Source organism: Bidens hawaiensis, unplaced genomic scaffold, assembly GCF_021521415.1.
Source record: "Bidens hawaiensis isolate Kalapana, Puna unplaced genomic scaffold, B.hawaiensis_p1.1 tig00000636_1, whole genome shotgun sequence".
Taxonomy (NCBI): Eukaryota; Viridiplantae; Streptophyta; class Magnoliopsida; order Asterales; family Asteraceae; genus Bidens; species Bidens hawaiensis.
In genome coordinates, this window is record NW_027491038.1 from 3,451,585 (window position 1) to 3,471,038 (window position 19,454).

At 34.7% G+C, this 19,454-nt stretch overlaps 1 long non-coding RNA gene and 1 other non-coding gene across 2 annotated transcripts; both read right to left on the reverse strand.

Moving 5' to 3' along the window:
- Positions 1-263: 263 nt before the first annotated feature.
- LOC143529289 (uncharacterized) lies at positions 264-7,989 on the reverse strand. The gene is made up of 5 exons (XR_013134630.1): positions 7,761-7,989; positions 7,328-7,420; positions 7,150-7,236; positions 1,843-1,916; positions 264-833 (listed from the first exon to the last, which is right to left on the reverse strand). It is a non-coding gene; the product is annotated as an uncharacterized LOC143529289 (long non-coding RNA).
- LOC143530319 (small nucleolar RNA snoR35) lies at positions 6,264-6,341 on the reverse strand. Its single transcript, XR_013134837.1, has one exon. It is a non-coding gene; the product is annotated as a small nucleolar RNA snoR35 (small nucleolar RNA).
- Positions 7,990-19,454: the final 11,465 nt, after the last annotated feature.

Consider the following 19,454-nt stretch of genomic DNA (forward strand, 5'->3'; position numbering starts at 1 on the left):
ATTCTACCATACACAAAAACATAAATAACACAACTAAAAAAATGTAACAATGATTTGCTGCTTTAAGGACTCGAACATGGGTTCCAAACCGGCACAAACAACTTCCCACATAACCACCCAGCCAACACCAATGCATGTATCTTCTTTTAAAACCATAAATACATATATAAAAACAAAACGTACCCACTTTGTGGCACCAAACTCTTCTTTTATATTAACTAGTTTTTGACCCGGCGCAACGTATCCGTAATAGCATGCACAAGCGTATCAAAACCGTTGGTAACCGTTTTTGATAACTGTAGTTAAATCGGTTCGGTTTGCTTTAATAATTTTGGAATGTATATAAAAAAACTAAAATAATGTCTACATTAAAGACTGCAATTACTAATCAAACTGACCAAACAGTTAGGCTTTGATTTGTCTAAACATTAAAGGGTTTCAACATCATACATCCAAATCTATACTTAGATCAATACACATTATTCATGATCACATAATCACTTTCAAATAAAACGTCAGATAAACATATATTTTGACGTGGAGTCAACTCAGTTACTTACCATATACCTCAAGAGTCCTCTTTAATTAGCACCTTAACTCGGATTCTCCTTCAAATTATTCTCAAAATTTTCCACTAAAACAATTGCACAAAACTTTTCTCATATGAATTAATATGTTGTAATCAAAGGATATATTGAAAAGTGATTTGTTGTTGATACTTACAGTGGTGACACAAAGAGCCTAGAAGCGAGTAGGTTCTTGTATACAGTAGTAAAAAAAATACCCATTCCATAGAAGACTTGTATGACTTGAAGGTGATTATTACGTTTGTGCTGAAATAACCATATGCAACAATGACATGTTCAGGAAATACTTTCATGGAGTTAGAAATTTACAATTAAAATCAAATGTTACGAAATCATATCCAAATTCATGTCAACCAGGTTTTTCTTTTTTGGTCAGTTTGACCATAAAAGTCAACTTTAGCCAAAAATTAATTTTAATCAGATAAATCTGACTTCATACTTTTCGTGCATCCACGTTTAGCTAATTACATACATTGACGTTACGCAGAGCTTAATTGCGGTAGCCAGCTACTACTAATTCGGTTGTGCCTCCCTGTCGAAAATGTAACTTTAAATTAGGTGAAAAAAACAATAGTAATTTGGATACATGATAGTCAATTAAATTCTAACTGCAAGTCCATTGATTCATAAGTCTGTAAAAATAAATCCTAACTGTAAGTCCATTAATTCACAAATCTGTAAATTAGTTTAATCAATATAAGGCCAAACAAAAGTTGGGTCTTTATGTGATTCAATGTATCTAACAACACACACATTTGGCAAAAAACAATGATCTTTATGGTTTGCCAGCACGTGGGGTGACGTCTGCCCTACCCGTCCACATTTGGTAAATCAATGATTTCTTTAATGGTTTGTGCATTCGATACATATCTTAATTTTGGCCCTTTCCAAGCAACCCGTTTTGCCATCTCTTTATTAGTATGAGCTACAAAAAGGAACTCATTACCAACACTACCCAATGTAATTAAAATTTCTAATTAAAAGTATTCGCACTACCCGATGTAAATAAGGCATCTGCACTACCCGATGTAAATAAGGTATCTGCACTACCCAATGTAATTAAAAATTCTAATTAAAAGTATCCGCACTACATGATGTAAATAAGTTATCTGCAAAACCTAACGTAAGAAACCTTCAATTGGAACTTAGTCTTCCACATCTTCCAATACCCCACATGGTATAACACCAAATTTGAGTTTAAACGGGTAAAATATGGGTCTATTATAATCATAATTAAGTTCAAACAGATGCATACCTTGTGTTCTGAAACATATCTGATTTCGTATTTTGGGAGAATGTTTTGAGGAGCCTTTTATATCATGTACAGCACTGTTAAAAAAGACATCAATTTACATTAGTGTATAGTACCTTGAAAGAGACATAATTTCACAACACTTACATTTGTTTTCAGATGAACAACTTTTATTATGTTCAATGTCAACATTAGTATATGTTCAAACAATTTAAAAATGTTCTTTTTAAGTCCATACGAAAGACCTATTGTTTCTCCTGTATGGGGTGTTCATCAGTTTCTTTTTTAACCTTTTCAGTTCTGTTTTTAATTGTTCAAATTTGTTCGGTTTTGGTTTTATCTGTGTAAAACTGAAGAATGAACGTTGCTACAATGCCATTTTCTAAATCCATAGTAAAGCTAAGGTTTTAAACCCGAAATTAGAATAGATTGCTAAACGATTTGAAGGCTGACACCAACAAAGTCACCTAACTGGATGCAACTACACTTATTGCCGATACACAATCCATATCCATCCATCGCACAGTAATAATTGAATAGGTTCGATCTATGGTTATTGAGGCCTCCTATAAAGATCTACTAAATTCATCGAGTTGTAGAGAATTGCTGGATCTGCCTTGGCCTTTCTGCCTATAGTCTAATGAACCGGTTCCAACAACCATAATACACCTCCAGGTTGTCTAAAAATAACATAAATCAAGACTTATCTACCAGGATTACAAAGATAGTCCCTTATGATGTTACTGTTAGTATTACACATAACTTAACTAAAACAAATATTATATTATAAGCATATATCTTAGCAGCAAGGATCGTAGCCCAAATTCGAAAACCATTCCAAAATCAAATGCTAAACATAATCTATATTACATATAAAACATTTTAGATGGACAACATAGTAATTTTAACCAAATAAGACGCTGCTATTCTTAATTAGGGGAGACGCCGTTATATATACGACCTACGGCTCATACTTCACTTCTCCGTTCATGTCTCCGGCCACAAAATGAATGCTCTACAGTTACTTACGGATCAACTGAATATCATCGATGATTGAATGCTTGCGACCTTCCATATCCCCCAATCTCTTTGAATTAAAGGTCTCTTCAACGCTCCATCCTTAATTCAATTGAATGCTTTATCAAAACACTTCAATTTTCAATAATAACCACAACTCAATTTCTTCTCTCGAGCAATTGCGTTTTCTTATTCTACCATGGATTGTGTTTCAGAATCGGGATTTTATCGGACTCGCTTATGGAAGAGGGATTGACGATTGTTGTTGTAGTTTCAAATTAAAGTTCTGACAAGGCACAAATAGGCAGCTTTTCATCATATCATGTTTTATTTGTTGGGAATTACCTAGTCGACTTATGGCTATTGCGTGGAGCAACTTGGGATACAAGAAACCGGTTATCTTGGTGTGCAAGTAATCGGGTTATTATTTATGGATAGTTATCTTATGGAAAATCTATTTAAGGTTTAGATGGAGATAATTATCGTGTTGTTTTTATGTCCTAAATATATTCTAACGCGTTTAGGTTAGTTTATATATACCGTGTTTAAAGGGTAGGGACATTGTATCAAGTTTTTGAGTTAGATTTCTTGAACAATAAAGTTTGGGTGTTAGCCAAATATTGTTTCTTTGTTCTTGTTCATTACGCACCTTTGATTACCATATTATTTAGGTTAAATTTGTGTTGGATTTTATTATCGTCCTTTGTTTGCTAATATTGTCAATAACATTTAGGGTTGAATTATGTCACAAAATCTCACTTTCAAACCATACTAAGGTATCAGATCTCATATTTATTTTTCTTATTTTAAACTTTATAAGTTTGTGAATTTAGGTACCAAACATGGTCATGATTTCCCTGATGTGCTGTGTAAATTTTTTCTCATGTTATTTGTGCATAAAAAAGGAATTTGATCATGTTAAAATATAACCAGAAAGTTTATTCTTGTTAAAATTTTTATTCGTTTTGGGTCATGGTATATAATGTTTTTTATATAAAAGTTAGCTTTTGTTATGCTTAATTATATATAAATCATAATCTTATTCATTTTGGGTTAAAACTGTTGCAATAAGCTGATTATAATTAGGGTTTTAAAAACCGTTTGTTTAGATTGTTAACGAAGAAACACAAAAGGACATGTATGCGTTCGTTAATGAAAGAACGTGGACTATCCCTCTTTGCGTTCGTGTTTGTATTCGTTCAGTTTGCTTACATGCATAATAAAGGTTATCATTTATATTACTATTTTATTATTGACGAAAGGGTTCTTGGTAGTCCACTAACAAACTGTTGAAGCAAAGGGAAAGTGATTCGGAATTCGGATTATGGTGGAGCAATGAAGGTAGTGGACAGCGGGTTCAGTCGGTAAAGGATTATGATCGGGACTGAAACATAGAAGGATTAAAGCCATCAGTAACGATCATGTGGCCTGCAACTACTTATATATACAACAAATGAGGCAGCATGGGCATGCATTCTGAGCGGTTTTGAGATCAAATCATGGTGTACAGAGGAGCAGTGATTCAGTATTTTTGGTAGCCGCGTAGGAGGCACTTTGTGGCCAAAATTGATGATCAAATGAGGCATAATAAAAGTGGTTTTGGGATACCTAATAGACCAAACAACATGTTCAATGGTTTAGGTTTCAGGAAAGAACCAATTGCACTAATTGTGGGTTCGTAAGACAAACCATTGTAGATGATCAAGGGCTGTTATGAGGCTGTGGAGGCTGGCAAATCTTGATGTTGGCTGGTCAGGCGAAGAAATAGGCAAACAGTGGTGAAAAGTGATGGTCGGCGGTGATGGTTCGCGGCAGTAGTGGTTGTTTGGGTTTAAACGAACCCAAACAAGCATGTAGAAAGCTCTTTTTAATTGCTTTTTTTATCATCAGTTTTTATTATTATGACTTTGGCTAAAATGCTGACATGAATACTATATATCTGATGGTTACGTTTAATTTTGTGCAGACGTATTAAAAGGCTCTTTCTAAGCAAAACCAATATTAGATTAACCTACTATCGAGGTTGTTGTTTTACTTTAAAATTACCCTTTTGCTCTTTAGCAATGACCTCTTGCTGCACATGCACTAGGCGTAGTGTGAATAAGATGTTTTGCTTCAAAGTACGATCCAGGACCTTGAAATTGGTACGTTTAATAACCTTGTATTCACAAAAATAAGTTGTAGATGAAGTTAACAGTTTAATAGTATTAAATTGTATGTTTAACATGTACAGGATCTTGTTTGTGTTAACCTAGAATTACCAATTTTCCCTCTATAAGCATTTTAGAAATAGATGGGGAAATTGTTAGTTTTGGATGACAGAGTAGCCCGATTAGTAAATTTAGATTTAAATGTTCAAAATTGGTTAATATAGGTTAAAGTATGTAATTTACATGTGAGAATTGGTATACATTTAATGAAATAAGTAAATTGGAGGCAAAAATTAGTAAATTTGGATAATAGCATATGAGATCTTTGTTTTGTGGAGTTAGTCTGAATTTACCAATTTGCCCCTTTATAAGATTGTAAAATGTTCAGAGTATTTATCAATACCTTTAAATCCCTCAGAAAGATTATTGTCGATGCCGGTTTACTTGTAGCATATCAATGCGTTCGCTTGTTTAACTTTAACTGAACAAACGATCATGCGAACAATTAAACGAATTGGGTTTTCATTTTCATGTTTGTTCGTAACATTATAAACAAATAATCACTGCGCTAAAACTACCTAAAAGTATTGTGAATAACTGTCTGTTGGGCCTTGAAAAGTTATTAAAACTACTAAGTTGTAGCGGGCTAACACATTTATTTTTAATTAATATATTTACGAACTTAAACGAACCAATGTAAACTAACGAATGTAAATGAACAAACAAAAACAAATTCAAATCTACAAACATCAACGAATGCTCACGAACATAAATAAAAGAATGCGACATGTGTTTATATTTGTTAAGTAAATGAACAACAATTATTGTTCATGTCCGTTCGTTTGTGCCCGGTTCCCCCAATGACATTTGTTTTCATAAGTGGAAAATTAGATATCCTTTTATATGATAATTTATATATGCATCAGTTTGTTTATTAGTTGTTTCTTACTCTCTTTTATAATTTTTCCAACCCGCTCCTCTAACTTTGACATCTTGTTCTTTTCACATAGTAAGTTAATACAGCACCAAGATCTTTGAAATTGAAATCTTTGGTAGGAAGCTTTTAAAGAGCGACAAGTAGTTTATTGTATGACATTTTTTCACTTCTGAAATGTCAGGGTTACTTGATAATGTACCGGAACATCTTTCACATAAACCATGTTGTAGTCTTTATTGTTCGATTATGTTCTGTTTCTGGTTATAATCAAGTTATTAGTTTTTTTGTGTAGTCATCTCTGAATGAATCAACTTCAAACCTTCGAGACACCACCGGGTTACCATTTTCTGCATCCTTCTCAACTCAATCTGGTGCACCTTCACCTATTCATCAAAGTAATTCGGTTACGGAACCTTTTATATGTAAGCAAGTTTAAGTTGCCATTGCTATTTGGCATTATAATATGCAAATATCTTACATGGGAAGTTTTGTTTATAATATGGCGAATCTGTAGGTGGAGGTGGAGCATCAGTTGAAAAGCAGAGAACCAAGAAACTATCATTTTTTCAATTGTATATTATAGTCAACGATGCTTCTTGATCCAGAATTAGTTCTACAAGATGTGAGTCAACATCAAGCATGCAAAATGGCAAGCAATACATACTCACTTAAGGCATCATTGTATGTTTTTTTAATACATTTGATTAATATCTTCTAACTTAGCTTGGTTATTATTGACATATTTGAATTCACTAAATGCAGACATCATCCTCAGAATTTGAGTTATTGAGTTGGCTCCTTAGACCTGAGCTTCCGGATTGCGGTTGCTTAAGATTTTTGCCATCAGTGGTTGCACTTTGCAGCCACATTTATTATTATTGAAAAGTTTACAATTTAACCATAAAACCATCCAACATCGCGTGGGTTTCCTACTATATAAGAAAACATTCATTCATTACCTAATACTTAGATACACCAGTTATGTCCGTTAACGTAAAAAAATATTAAATATGTAATGGCTTTTTCTACATTTTATGGGATAATGTTGCTATATAGATTTATTATTTTTCATACCGACTGTAAATCTGGCTATAGCAAATGTTTGTACCATAACGAATTGAACCCTTACAAACCGAATTCCCCTTACGTCCCCGCCGCAAAGCGCATGCTCTTTTGCTAGTTGTTGTAACAGAGTAACCAACTAACCTCGGTCCATTAGCGTGCAAGTGGCGAAAAAACCCAACAATTACTTCTTGGCATGTTATTGAAGCTCACTTATGATGTCTTTAGAACCTAAAAAGAAACAAGACCCCCAAGAAAAGTTGTAATTAGCAACGATATTAAAATAGTTATGGTCCAAAGTTAACAATTTGAAACTTCTCACTTGAAATTTTTTGTTTATGAGATACAGTTTGCTCTTATTAGCCTGGTAACATAGAAGATACATAGGTAGATCCAAATGAAATATGATGGCTACCTGAAATAAATGAATACGACATCAATTAGTGAACTATTATGTGTCTTAAACCATGTAAGTGCATATTTTTCTTTTCTGATTTCATATTTGGAAACCAACACGGAAGTCCTTGAAGCATTAGTGTATATAACTCAATCATCTACTTTGTAGATATACCTAAAGTAATGTTTAACACCTTGTTTCGGCTTATCATGCCAAATTGAATGAAATAAATTAAGCCCCTGATTTCAAACTCCTACGACGCTCGAAAGAGTTTCAAGTACCACAGTGAAGAAATCAAAACCCTAGAAATACAGAACGTCCAAAATCAAAGAAATCAAAAACAATTAGTGTGACATACCTGATTGCTTTAAACCCTGAAGCAAATTCAAAGGATTGTCTAGTCACGTGGAAGCTTTCGATATGGATAAGTTTCAATTGAAACTGAAAATGATGATCAGAATCGAAGAATTGAAGACTGAAGATGATGAACGGTGAGCTTTTCAAATGGAGTCACGCAAGATTGATCTGTTGGGATAAAGGGAAAGGCGATTGATGCGTGGCAACCCAATAACTGTACACGTATTCGCCGCAAATTATAGCTTTGCTGTCGGTGGGATTTTACTGGGCATGATTTGATTGATTGTATTCGCCGCAAATTAGCAGGCTAAACGAAATGTAGATTATACTATAGTTATAATTAGATAATTTGAATCAAATAACTTTTATAACAATTTTTTTTTTTTTATTTCCTATATCTTGAAATATTTTTAGAAATATATATTTTTATTGAAATCTATAATTAATATAAAACTACATGGACCAAAATTATGGTGGGCTATCTAAATATCCAGCGTGTGATTTATAAACCCCATGACCTGAAAAGATGAAAAATAAAAAATGTTGCAGCAATTTTTCTTCAAGCCACCTTTTGATAACTGAAGGAACTATTGTGTTTCTACACTAGCATCACAACTATACAATGAAAATATAAAATATAAGTTAAATCTCATGATTTTGTTGTGGTGCCACTTTTAACACACCAAAAATAGGCCGGGATCAAAATTGTGGCATAGGACGATAAAGACGACGATCTATAACAAGTAGACGCTAGTAGATGTAGAAAATTTATGTTGCTTTTCTTTATTTTTTATTATAAAATAGGCTTCGGATGGGACCTACTTTCGTCTGGGACTTGTTCAGCGCTGCAACCTTTGGAACAGGACTTTACTCCCACAACGGGGGTTAGTGCGTGGAGTTGGAGACCGTCATTGCCACGTCAGTTCGGACCTCGGGCTTTGAAGCCCGTTGCTGATGCTCTCAATATCAAGATAAATACATCCTTTTTCACTTAGATAATTCTTATGTTTAGCTATATCCTTTAATTGGACATGCACCTTTTCTTTGTAGATCTTTTCATTATTTTTAAAGGTATGGTTTTCGCGTTTGATATTCTTCATTTCCCTAAGTTACTATTATGCAATCTGCAAAGTTCTACTTTATCAATATAAGCTTGAGAACATAAATTATCTGTTACCTTAGTTGGCATGAAAGAAGCTTGAATGGTAAAAGCTATAAAGGTTGTTTCTGATGTAGTAAATTAACCTCCCAAACTTCGAGAACACTTATAACCCCACTTGTCATATAGTAACCGTCAACCGATAACACCTTTTTAAATCCAAGAAATAGAAAAGCTTTTTGAACACATGAAACATAAACCTCTTAAGTCATAAACTAGGTTGACTTGAATATTAAGTTGAATCCCTAGAACTTAGGGATTTGAGATCTTTTTAGAATTTTATAAATATCACCAAATATGTTCCTCGAAAATACTCCTAAGATCACGATGAATATTCAAACACAAACACCAACCGGTCCTTTTGATTTCGATCAAAACATATATACCTTGTAGCTTGCTTCTTTATTAATTGTCCGTAGGCCTTTTTGACCTAGCTATAAGCGAGTTGTTTTTTTACTAAAATGGGTTGTGAGGAAAAAATATTTACTAAAATAAGTCTTTTGAAATGTATTTACCAAAATAGTTTTTTTTAGGTAAAGTCAATGTTCTCACTTGTTAATATTTCTCTTAAGAAAATTTGTTTAAAAAAACATAGACCAAAAAATGAGCTGAAATAATAAATCTTACATTTATATTTTTCTCTATTTTTTTCTTTCAAAACTACTAGAATGTGTTTGAAAACTGTTTTCTAAATTTATATTTTTATTTATTTTACGCAATCGATTTAAATAAAAGTTATATATTTGTTGATATCGTAAGTTTTACAAATGTTGGTATCGTAACCGATAATGAACCAAACTGATTTCAACTGAACATCAACATCAACATCAATATCAGCATTCTCAAAAACGGTGCCCTTTTTTAAATAAACTTTTCTTACTTATTTTAGCAGTTGTATTTGTTTTTTTAGTTGTTAAACAATTTTATTGTTTGATTATTGGCGATAATTATGAATAGTTGTATTTTCTTTCAATCGACTCATTGTCAATTTTATTTATTTGTTTTCTTTTATTTTATTTTTATTAATCATCCTATTATTCATTTTATTTTATTGTTATCCATAACTATGAGTAGTTGATTATGTTTTTTCGATATTTTAATTTATGTACCTGTGTTCATTTTCTTTTCTTTATTTTCACATTTTTAGTATCAACTTTTATATCTATGTAACGAAAAAGATGGAAACAATCTAATCTTGCAAAAACTTAAATAATTATTTATTTGGTAAAAAGAATGAAGAAAGGCGATTTATGATTTTTAGTTTTGATGATGAATGCGTAATTTTCATTTGGTGCCATTTGAATAAGAAAAACGATGGTGTTGGAAAAATTAAAAAATATTTAAAAAATTATATTTAAAAGAAAAAAAAAGAAAAAAAACAGTTTTTAAGTAAAAATTAAATATTATTAATTTCCAGTGAGTTTTTTGTCTAAGGTTTTTAAATAGAAAATATTACCTGAATAATTTCTTAACCAATGAATTTAAGAGTGAGAAAAGATATGTTTATAAAAATGATAAAGTTAAAACATAATGTACAACAAAAGTGAGAAGAGTGAGAAGTAAACTAATTCATTAATCTTAAATTTGGATGATAGAGATTAATATAAGAATAAAAATTGATGAGAAATGCATGCAAATAATACCACTTATGATAAGTTTCTCTATACACATGCAAGACATATAGGGATGACAATGAAACCCGAACCCGATGGAAAAACCTGAAACCCGACATAATTGGGACGATAATACCCGAACCATTAAGGTTTGGTACGGGTTTGGGATTAGCTTTGAAATTTTTCGCAGGTTTGGGATTTCTAATATACCCGATTATCCGACTCGATTACCCGATAACATAGACTCATTTATCTGATTATATACCGGATGAACCCGATATGACCTTTTATATTATATATATATAGTATATTCTAAATATATTATTTATCAAAACTTGTTTATGACAATTATTTAAAACATTTTATCTTTATGCTAATCACTTTTTGTAATCGACTAATTATATTTTGTTAAAATCCGGTAGAAATCTGACGGTATTTGAGCCAAGTATACCCAAGGGGTATTTCATCAAAACCCGATATTAAACCCGAAACCCGATGGGAAAACCCGAAACCCGATGGGTAATTACCCGATTAAAACCCGAGGGGTTTGGGACAGGTTTGGGATGAACTTTAATAATCGAGTATGGGTTTGGGAATACCTCAACCCGAGCCATTGCCATCGCTAAAGACACATGTCAATACCTCCGTCATTTTAAAACGTCTATAATTTTTTCATACGACATTGTTTTCATAAAACTTTTTACCATAATAACAAGTGTTTTTTTTATTTTTAATATGAATAACATATTGTTATATAAAATTAAAAAAATAGTGGGTTTTATATTGTGTTATTTGGTTGTCAATTGTGTTTTTAATTGAGTTTTTCTATGCATTCTGTTATAGATTTTGGTCATTGTGTTTTTCAATTGGTACTCGTATTAAAGATAAAAATTAAAACAAAGATTACGCCATTGTGTCCTTTTTTCGTCATTATGTCTTTGTGCCCAACATTTGTCTTTCTACTTGTTATTGTGTATAGTCATTGTGATCAACATTCACTTAATTTGAGAAAAATAGTATTATGATCATTGCGTATTACGTTGAAGTCATTGTATAATATGTAGTTTCCATTGTGTTTTATGTTTCAGGTCCTTGTGTTATTTGTATTTACAATTGTGTCTTACGTTTCAGGTCACTGTGTTATGTGTATTCATTATTGTGCTTTACTTTTCTAGTTATTTTGTAATATGTATTCATCATTGTGTTTTATGTATTAGATAATTTGTTGGTATTTTTCATTATATTGAGATATTATTATTACACAACGCTGTTATTAGTATTTAAAAAAAACCAATAATAAGTTGAAAGACACGATGACAAAAAAACACTATGATATAATCACGAAAAAAGGCACAACGGTAAACAAAAAGACACATTGATTTAAATTTTTTTTATTTTTATATAACAAAACCATACTCATATTAAAGTTAAGAAAACGCTTGTTAATATTGTTTTTTTTAAATATATCATATGAAAAAGTTATAGACATTTAAAAATGATCGGGAAATTAACATGTGGCTTGCACGTGAAGTGAGAAAATGTGTATTATTACTTTTATATCATTTTTCCTTTGGTCTCCACTTGACACATGTCAATTAATTATTGTTTCTCGCACTTCTTATTTTTGTCAGTCTTTATAGAAGACAGAATTACAAATTTTGTCCTTTAAAGATAGCTGATTTACATATAATATCCTTTAAAAAGTTTATTTTCAGACGGTGTCATTTACATAGATGTTTGTTTGATTTTCGTTCTTTACACTATCGCCCATCCGGGAAGGCAGTTAAATCCTGGCATGTGCGAAACTTGTGAGGGCAAAATGGTCATTCCACACCTTTATAATAATACTAATTATTATTATTAAAAAAACTAGGTTAGCCATAGGGGTGTTCAAAGTCGGATATCCGAACATTTCGAATAGTGGATTTCGCTATCCGAATCTGTATCCGAAACTTCGGATCTCCATTCGGATAATGAAACAGATATCAGAACTTCAAAACCCTAAATAATATTGAACCTAGTTTAGCTACAATCCATCAAAGAAACAAAAAAGAAGGGAGAGAGAGAGAGAGAGAGAGAGAGAGAGAGAGAGAGAGAGATTTGAGAGGGGGGGGGGGGGTTTCAGTGCGGCGTGATGGAGGAGGTTGGGGTCTACCACCCGACGACCATGACAGAGAAGAAAGGTCTTTCAAATTTCGACCAGTATTTAATGGTGGAGAGATATGATTATGACGGTGGTGAAGTGGTAGCAGGTAGTTCAACAATTAATGGTGGAGTTGGAAGTGCAGGTGGGGTTTGGTTGCGGAGGAGTCCATAACCCTTCTCCTTCCATGAATGACCATTCTAGCCATTTTCAACTTCTTCATATCATCATCATCCTCATCCCACCACTACTCTAATGCTTCTTTTTCTCTCTACCTGACCATAACCCTTCTCCTTCCATGAAAAAACATCCCAGTCGCCGCCCACATAAATGATGGTCATCGACCAATGGTCACGATCCGCAATGATGTTCATATCTGGCAATGGATATGTGATAATACATACCATCACCTCCGCCTTCCGCTCTTTCGAAACCCTAATTTACATTACAATCGTCACCACCCCCGAGGTACAAGTGTGTGATGTGGTTAAAATCGGAAAAACGAGTAAAGAGCGTGTGAGGCCAAAAACTAACTTTTTAGGTTGGAAAATTAGGCTTGTTGATTAATCGGAAAACCAATAGTGTGCCAATTAGATTTTGTTCATTTCTTTGTGCCTTTGAATGCTTGAAGGCCCGATCACCTTACATGGACTCGAAACTTGATAATAGATTTGTGGTGGGTTAGCGTTAAATAATGAAATTCAACGGAGATTTGATGAAGAAGAAGATGATGGTCGTTAGAGCGGTGGGAGTGTTGGTCAAGATGGCTGATGAGAATGATATGAAAATAAAAATGACTTGTTAATTTTAATTATAGCTGCCATAACCGTTTAACCGAACAATAACCGACACAATCGAACCAATTTTAATCGATAACCGACATAACCAGTGGGTCGGTTTAGTGAATTTTCAAAAACCACCAAATATGGGTCGGTTTTGGTTGGAGATAATTCAAAACACGCCATAACCGAACCGACCCATTTATTTAACCAACAACATATTTGAGGCTAACTTCCACTGAACATATGGTCGGAATATACCATTTAGATGGAATTTCATTGTTGGATTATATGTTGCCGCTTTTTTTTTTTAATATTTGATTTTAGTAATTTGGATTATATGTTTTGCTGGACTTTGTCATTTTTTTATAATAATTGGTACAAAACTTTTAGGCGTAGATACATTGTTTTGGTTACGGTTAACCAACCCAAACCGACTCGTTATAACCTTCAAAACCAATTAACCGAAACCATCATAATGGATCAGTTATGGTTATGGATATCCATTAGCCGACATATCAGTTATAGTTATGGGTTTGGTTCAAAACCGGTCCAAACCGGCACACCCCTAATGCTTACTTTCCTTTTTTCTTAATGCCGTGACTTGTAAAACTCAGGTACTAGCCTGCTTGTGTGCTTACTTTCCTTTTTCTTAATGCCGTGACTTCTATTAAATCAGGAAGTAGCCTGCTTGCTTCAATTAATATCAACCTATGTGCTAGCTTGATTTCTTTCTTTTTCTTTTATTAATTCTAAAGATCTTTTGAGCAACTAGGATGCTACTTTCTTGAATTTATCCTTTGATCCAATAAGACAAAGGTTCTTACAACCGTCCCTTTCTTCGATTTCCAGCAAACAACACCAAAGAAACTAATGATACTTAACCAGAAAACACTTTAGTTCACCCCAAATCTTTAAAAAGCAGGAGCAAAGCAAACTGAACCAAGTAACAAACAATTAACTTCTTGCATTGTTGATATCATAACTTGAGCCACGAACTATTCGTGATGTTCTGATACCACAATATGATATTATCATATCAACAAACACACGTTAAATAGGCGAAATCTAGTTAACGTGATGATTCAAGACCAATGATGAACAAGATGAGTAGATGAATCAATGAAGAAGAACACGAATAATAAGGTTTCAGTGCATACGATATTATTAGTAAATCGTGAGATACATAAACCAAAACCACAAAGAGTACTATGCTCTCTGGAACTGATGGTGGCCATGTTTTTCTATTATCAGTGCTAACCCTAACAATAAACTAACAGGTGTTAACAATAAATTAACCTGTGTTTATATAGGGTTGCTAGTACAAACCCACAAGCCAAGACCATCTAGTCCGAAATCTCAATGGAGATTTCGGTAATCTACCAGAAACCCGAAAACATATATTAAATACACTTAACTATCTTTGTAAAACACATTAACTCGTCACACTTTCTTGTTTCTTTTGCTTTTGTCTTGATCATGTTGTAGCTCGTTTGATAAGCATAGTCTCACCAATTTGTGACCTAACAACATTTATGGGTGTAATTAAGTGAAATAATAAATATAAACGTGTTGGTGCATAGTGTCAGTAGTTCATAATCTAGTGTCTGTAATCGAGTCTGTAATGTTTAATTATGTTTTGTATGTTTAAGCGAAGTTACTGACAAGTTCGCTTAACAGGTGAACTTGTTAGTCAAGCGAAGTTATGGACAACTTCGCCTGAACATGCCAGGCGAAGTTGTCGTGTATTTATATACCAGCTTACGGCTTGGTTTAGAGTTAGTCGTTTAAGTTCGTGTCAGTGGTTCGAGTTCATTGTAACGTGAGGACGAGAGTCTGTAACAGTGATATTACGTCACGTGTTTGAGTTATAATATATAACGTGTGTTCGGTTATTCGTGTGTTTGTTTGGTTTGTGTTCTATACTCGTAACGATCTACGCAGGGATTCCGCACCTGAGTAGACCGATATATCTCGTGAGATCCGTCCAGGGAACCTACAATTGGTATCAGAGCTTTTGCTCGATTGTGTGGTTCGGGATAATCACGCGGGTATAGAATTCGTCCCGTTTCGACTATTCGCGGGACGTGTTTTCTGTGTTTTTGAGTCAATCTTACCTCCTACTATCGTGTTCAAGCCTTTGCACCGTCAAAAACCTTGTAAAATCCAGATTCCAGATCTGCAAAAACGTCCGTGTTCATCAGGCGAAGTTGCCGTCAGGATACGTAGGGTTTCGGCGAAGATATAAGGTTAAGCGAAGTTATCCACAACTTCGCCTACCTTCTCAAGTTCGCCTTACTCAGCGAAGTTCTCTACAACTCCGCCTACCTCCTAAGTTCGCTTACCTTAAGCGAAGTTAATCTTCAGCGAAGTTCCTCAGCGAAGTTAATCAGCGGCGAAGTTAAGGCTTAAGCGAAGTTATCCGTAACTTCGCCTACAGTACCTTTCAGAAAAATTTTTGATCTTTTTCGGGTTTCTTACTTTTCGGGAAAGATGTCGTCGATTAACATCTCTGAGTTAGTGAAGATGGAAGTTGAAGCAGGGTCAGCTACTAAGGCCCCAAGATTGCTGAAGGGAACCGATTTCGTTGCATGGAAGGATCGGTTCATACAATATGTCAAGTACCAGGATGCGAAGATGTGGGTATGCATCCAGGATGGTTATATTCCACCAGTTATGGAGTATGAAGGTCGTGATCAAATAAAAAAATATAGCAAAATGGAAGAAGAAGAGAAAAAGATGTATGAGGCCGAGAGCAAGGCTCATGCTGCTATTACTATGGCTCTTCCACAAGAGATCCTTCATACGTTTAGAAAGTATACGTCAGCAAGAGAGCTTTGGGAAGCTCTTGAGAACAGATTTGAAGGGAATGTAGAAATCCGTGCTTCGAAGATAAAATTGCTTAAAACCCAGTTCTCAGTCTTCAAGTATTTGAAGAATGAATCTTTAGATGATATTATCAATCGATATTACCATCTGATGACTGAATTGAGCAACTATTCAATTTCCTACCGAGAAGAAGAAATAGTTGAGAAGCTTCTAGATGCTCTCCCACCAAAATGGGAGATGTACACTGTGCTGATGAGGGAAGACAAAGACTTTCCCACATATGATCTAGAAACGGCAGTCAACAAGCTCAGAACCTTTGAGCTTAACATGGTCAGAAAGGAGACACCTATGGATCAGGTTCAAGATCCAGGTATGTATGGAGCTAAAGTCAACACTAGCTCAGGATCGAAGACTGAATCTGCTGCCTACTACTCGAAGGGAGAGTCGGGCGCAAACTCATCACATGAGGGTCATGTGTCAGTCAACACAAATGGTGATGTTTGCTATGTAGCAGGTGGATCGAGTGGTTCTCAACCCCAGGTAAGCAAGAGTAGTTACTCTCCAAGTATTCCCAGCAACAACTACTCTAAGATGCCTATGAGTGTCAAGTCTGCTGAAGAGCAGTTTGGTCTCTATGCTTCTTTTATTGCTTCCTACGAGAACTACATTCAAGGGAAGGTTGTTGATCCAGCTATGTTGGATGAAGACTATGACCAGATTGATGCTGATGATCTGGAGGAAATGGATCTGCAATGGCAGATGGCTATGATCGTAAGAAGAGTGAAGCGTTTTATGAGGAAGACCGGAAGAAAGTTTGTCGGTGGAAAGCCAGGGTTTGACAAGACAAAGGTGAGATGCTACAATTGTCAGCAAAACGGTCACTTTGCTAAGGAATGCAGGAATGAGCGTGTGGAACGAAGTCAGGGTAGGTCTCAACAGCAAAGTGAGGGTAGAAAAGATTATAGTGCCATGATGTCCAGAGAAGATGGTGAATACAACTGGAAGCTGCTTTCTAAAGAAACTTTTGAGCAGGCAAATTTGGCAAAGGTAGAAACTGAAGAAAGTGAGAAGGTTACCGGAGAGGAAAAAGCTCTTATGGCAGACGTTAATGACCAGCTCTCCGAGGTATGTTCTAAACTTACATGCTCTAAATGTGAAAACTTGTCTGAGCAATTAGCAACTATAACCGATCAGTATGTTAGGTTGGATGCTGAATTTAAAACCTTAAAAGAAGATCATCATTTTACAAAAGCAAGAGAAAATAGCTATAAAGTCAAAATAAAAGCTTGCGAAAAAGATGTTAAAAGTTTAAAAACAAAACTTGCTGAAAAAATTGAAGTGATTGATTTAAGCTATGAAGTTTTGGAAGAAAAAATCAAACTAATTGCTGATAGAGAAAAACAGATTGCTGATCACCAGGTAAAAGTGGTGGAACTGAATAGAAAACTAGAACAGTTCAGAAATTCCTCTGCTATTCTTGATCACCTTGTTAGTGATCAAGGTTCCTCTGCTAAGAGAGGAGGAATCGGTTATCATGAGGTTCCACCACCTTATAATCACAATTACACTTTTAACCCTAGTGTTTAGAAATCTGTTGACTTTGAGGTTGCTCAGACAGTACCAGTTAAAATAACTTGTAAAGAACCAAATGTTAGTGGAGGCGAAACAAGTTCGCCTGTTTCAAGTGTTAAAATTTCTGATCCAAGTCCAGTCTCATCGGATTCGGATAAGTCATCCGAGTCTGGTAAGGCAAAAGAGGAGGTGGTATTACCCAATGGTGGAGAGAAAGATAAGACGAATAAAAAGAGTACTCCACTAAACCCGTACGTCCCACCATATGTGAGACGAACGGGCGGTAATAAAGCCTCGACATCTAAAACACCGGTTGATAAAAAGGTTGAGCATAGGTGTTGTTTTAGGTGTAATCAATTAGGGCACCTAGTTGCAGATTGCCCTCTGAAGCAGCGATTCAGAGGTGTAAGGCCTACTAAAACTGAGAATAAGCCTAATAGTTATTATCATGCTGCTAAAAATGAAAACCATTTAAAATTCAAAAATGTGACTAATTCAGGTTTTCATAGAAACAAATCTCAGTTTTACACTGCTAATAACCAAACCACAAGCTATAATTCTTTCAATTCACAAAGGTTTGGAAGGCCTCACAATCAATCTTCAAGGAGGTTTCCTAATAGGACTTACAGGAATTATCAAGATACTAACTTTGGAAAGCCAAAGTTTGGGATGTATAGATCCAAGACCAATTGGTCTTGGGTCCCTAAATTCTAATCTTTTGCTTTATTGTGCAGGAACAGTTGAACAGGGCTGCCAACAATCTTTGGGTTGTAGATAGCGGCTGTTCCCGGCACATGACGGGTAACAAATACTTGTTACACGATTTGAAACCTGTTCAAGGAGGGAGAGTGAGCTTTGCCGGTGAAAGTGGTGGCAAGATTACAGGAATGGGAACGGTGTCGAACGGAAAGATGACATTGGAGAAAGTTAACTTTGTAGAAGAATTGAAGCGCAATCTGCTGAGTGTGTCGCAGATCTGTGATAAGGAGTACACCGTTTATTTTACTAAGAATGAGGCGATTGTGTTGAAACCTGGTTTTCAGATACTAGAGGAGTGGATTGTGATGAAGGCTCCACGTGAAAGAAATACATATATTATGGATATGAGATCAACTGAAATGGCCACGGCAGAATCATGCCTTATGACAAAAGCGAGTGAATCAGAGTCCGAATTGTGGCATAGGAGAATGGGGCACATTCATCTTCGGAAGATGAACCACATTGTCAGGAATGGACTTGTGCTGGGAGTTCCCTTGAAGAATTTCAATTTTGAAGATAAATGTATAGCGTGCAAGAAGGGAAAGCAGCACAAGAAATCCCATCTCACCAAGAAAGTCAATTCAATTGCCAGTACTCTAGAATTGCTTCACATGGATCTCTTCGGTCCCGTGAATGCAAAAAGTCTTGGAGGTACTTCTTATTGCTTGGTGATCACTGATGACTATTCAAGATATTCGTGGGTATATTTCCTGAAATCAAAAGATGAAACGGCTCAGATGGTGAAGAATTTGATTACCAAAGTTGAGAACGTTATGGATAAAAGGGTTAAGTTCATCAGGAGTGACAATGGAACGGAGTTCAAGAATTTTGAGATGGAGAT